Below are 4,196 nucleotides of genomic sequence, written 5' to 3' on the forward strand. Positions count from 1 at the left end.
ATTTTATTCAGAAAGGCTGATATAAATATCATAACATTCATATTAGCTTATATATTTTACTGGAAGTAAAGTAAGACATTATTTTCATGTTACGTTGAGCATTTAAGACATGGGTTTTGTTTCCCATGCAAATATCTGTAACAGGTATAGATAACAAACAGGGTGTAGGCAGGAATTATAAAAATATTATCAGATCATAAATTATTAAGCCATATAGGAATTAGGTGGGTTGTTATTTGCCTGCTGAAAAAAAGGCGTTATCTATATTATTCTGTTGGAAGCCCGAACACCTCCACTTCACACAAGCTCAGAGTCCTGTTTTCCCCTGGAAGAGCCAAAGTCACATAACAGCCTTGAAGTGCACCGCCACACCTGAACGTCCCCGTCCCTCCCGCAGGGATGAAGGACACTTTAACACACCTGAATAAGAGTGAGAGTTAAGGAAGAGAGAGTAGAAATACAATTATGCCTTAAGAATCATACATGTTGTGTATTTATGCAACACTTTCTGTCTTCAAAATTAGGTTGTTCAGAAGACAACCTAATTTCCTAAAAACAAATTTCTTATTTAAACTACATATTAAGACGTGATTAAAATGCGTGTATACACTGACTGTATAAAAAAAAAATAATAATAATAATAATTCAGCGTCTAGAACTGATTAGTTCACGTGATCATAACTGGTGAAATTACTTCCTTGAAGTGACCATTCACTAATGGCCTTTTTGAAGGACATTTTGTAAATGGGTTAAGTTGCTCACTTTAATTGGAATGACCCTTCAAGTGGGGTCCCCTCTCGCAGTGCTCTTCAAAGGTGAAAAACCCTGTTCGACCCTTGGAGACATTGACTCGTTTAGCCGACTAGTTCAAAATATTAATTTGGCAAATGAAACGGCATCAAGGGCTGTTCACACCAAGGACAAGAGTTATAACAATAACTATAGTAGTGCCACATCAACAGACAATAACGTTCTGTTTATCAAACGGGTTCTGTAGTTTTGTCGTCTGCTGTTTGAAATGCACAAGCCTTTAAAATTCAGGCGGATTCTGATTGACTGTTAATTAATTGATTCCAATGATATCATTCCTATGTACTGTTATCGCTGTAGTTATGGTGTGGATTCCACTATTCTTTTAAGTTTAGAACGATTTCTAGATAGAACGAATAACTTCAGATTTATCATTATAGTTATCGTCCCTGGAGCCATTAAATAGAGTAAAACAGGCGATGTGTCTAAAATGAAAGTAACTCAATATTAAGTTTTACAATATCAAATTGTTTAATAGTTGTACTAAAGCAATATCACATGGTGTTTGTCTGAACACACAGCACACTTGCTCATGTAATATTGCTTAAATAATAATATTAAAATAAGTCTTTATGCAAATAATAGCACTTCTTACACCGGGTTTGTACGGCCCTCAGACTCCAGTGAATCTCCAATGTGAATCACCACTACGTTCAGTTGCTCAGAGCAGCAGTCACCGCGGTTGGTAAGCTGATGCAATTGTATACGTCTTCATAAGATCCACTCTCCACCAGGGATTACTTTCAGTGTCTGTTTGAGTGCAAGAGCCTTTCAATAGGTCATATTGGCGATTCCCATCAATGGCATTTTGTGCAAGACTCAGGCACGCTGTAGAACCTCGATTCACGCTGGACTGGGTGGCTCGTCCATTTGGTGCCACGTTGATCTGGTCGGACTGTATTAATGGCATTTTGTGCAAGACTCAGGCACGCTGTAGAACCTCGATTCACACTGGACTGGGTGGCTCGTAAAATGAACACTGAGATCAATAACATTATAACAAAAAATTCTTACTAGGATTCAGGAATTATTTTTGCAGCTCAATGTCTATTACAGTATACATAAATGAAAGGGGTCATATGATGCTATTTTAAAGATCATTATTTTGTGTATTTGGTGTAACAGAATATGTTGACATGCTTTAATGTTAAAAAAACACATTATTTTTCAAATACTGTACATTATTGTAGGTCCTCTATGCCCCGCCTCTCTCAAACACGTCGTTTTCAACAAAGCCCCCTCCTTTGACAAGCGCAGTCTGCTCTGATTGGCCAGCTGACCCAGTGCATTGTGATTGGCTGAACACCACAAGCACGCGTCGGAAATGTAACGCCCCTTACCATTATCGCAAGCTTCAAGCTTTCAAAGTGAATATCAAGACAGTTAATAATGTCATTAGTTTTACCATCAGTTCAAGCCCGAAAGGGGACTATGTCAAGTTTACCAGAATAGTAATGAATTGGGCGTAAACTGCCCTCATGATCTTGCATTAGACATGCAGTCATAAAGCCTAAGTGTTCATGTACATAAAGCATAAAGGGCCTATCAGATTGTGCAATTCCTAATGCTGGTGTTTGACATAGTGCTCTCTTCAAATCATTGAAAGCTTTGAGATTAATTTCTTCCATACAGACAGTATCGGAAGTCAACATCACTTGATGTGGTCCGTGCCACTTAGGCTCTAACAGCTTATTTCTGAATGACTTTATCATGCAACAAACAACTCCAATTCTGCATTCTCTATGGGAGTTTCTGTTACTTCACTCGTAGGTGCGTATGTAAGCGTAACACAGTCGTGAGTCATTCGTCCTTCATCCTCTAACACAACTTCAGTCATTGCAGACATCATACATGAGGATGGGTTTGTGACTGGCGCACGCTGTAAAACAATGTTCGGGGCTGTGAGGGTTGCTAACCAATTTCCCCAACGAGAGGAGGTGACAGAAGTGACTTTTGCTTGATTCATTAGTGCGGACACTGCATGAATATCCTACTTAAACCCATTCAAACATATTGACAGCGCAGAGTTGTTCGGAACCCTTGAACCACGTGACCGCGTGGCGGCGAGATCAAAGCTGTTGCAACTGTTTCTCAACGGCTCTGAGTCAAACCATAAATAAGTGAACTTTTTTCAAATTGCCGAAACATGCACATGACTAAATTAACATAATTGTAATCAGTATTATATAAGAAACATTCTCAGTTAAAGGGCAAGTTCGGGCATTCACGATCATATACAAATAAGATGCTACATAGGCAACAACACGCACAAACAGAGCCTGAAAGCCCGCCCCTCCGTCCCCCACAGGTAAGAATCATGATGTAGCTCTATTTCCAGCATCATCAGTGGAACATAATGTATTTATTACACTTCCAACCGGGATATTAAATCAACATCACGTCACTGTCTGTCATTACACTGACTTTACATATACATTTATTAATTTAGCAGACGCTTTTATCCAAAGCGACTTACAAATTAGGAGAACAATAGAAGCAATCAGACCAACAAGAGAGCAACAGTATACGAGCGCTGTGACAAGTTTTAGCATAGCACGTACAGTACACATAGCAAGGTGTTTTCTTTTTATTCTAAATAAATTAGAGCGAATAGAATAGGTAATTGCTAGTATTTAATGGGTCAGGTTTTAAGTATTAAGTTGTTGTCAGATTTCATTGGTGATTTCAAATATGAAATTTAATTATAAGCTTAGTGAACAGTTTTGGAGAATTTGATGTTTTCCATTCAAAGAGATATAGGAGCTGCACTTGCATGCCCGAGAGGCGTTTAAAAGGCTACGTTCACTGCAAGCCACATCGCCGCCTTTCCACTGTCTCCGATATTGAGCAAGTAGATATAACTGCAGACCGGAGATCTCCAAAATGGGGCGTGAACTCCAAAAGTGGGCAGAACCTCCAAAATGGGGCGGGGTCTCCTCACTGGGATGTGAGTAATTAATCTTTTTAAATTCAACATTAAAAAAAAAAACCTTATAAACATTGAGTGTTTGATAATGTATAAATATACAATGCAAAACATATAATAAATAAATAAATAAGCTATTATGACCGGTAAAACTCTACAGCAACTAGAGTAGCTAGAGCTAAATGTAGGCTATATTTATTAAACAGCCATACGGGCATCTAGTGGTTAAACCATGGCATTACATAGGAATATAATTTTTCTGGCCACCAAACGTCTCTAATTTGCATCTTTGCACTGGAATTTAAAAACATTTTCTCTATTTTAACCCTAAATACTAATTGTAATATAAATAATAAGCTAATTGTAATATAAATAAGCATATTAGAAAAAATATTAAAGGGGTCATATGATGTTGCTGAAAATAACATTATTTTGTGTATTTGGTGTAATTAAATGTTTA

At 37.7% G+C, this 4,196-nt stretch overlaps 1 pseudogene; it reads right to left on the bottom strand.

Moving 5' to 3' along the window:
- Positions 1–266: 266 nt before the first annotated feature.
- Positions 267–4,196, bottom strand: part of LOC107688390 (uncharacterized) — a 21,606-nt pseudogene continuing 17,676 nt past the window's right edge.

Source organism: Sinocyclocheilus anshuiensis, unplaced genomic scaffold, assembly GCF_001515605.1.
Source record: "Sinocyclocheilus anshuiensis isolate Anshui unplaced genomic scaffold, SAMN03320099.WGS_v1.1 scaffold209, whole genome shotgun sequence".
In the NCBI taxonomy this organism is placed as follows: domain Eukaryota; kingdom Metazoa; phylum Chordata; class Actinopteri; order Cypriniformes; family Cyprinidae; genus Sinocyclocheilus; species Sinocyclocheilus anshuiensis.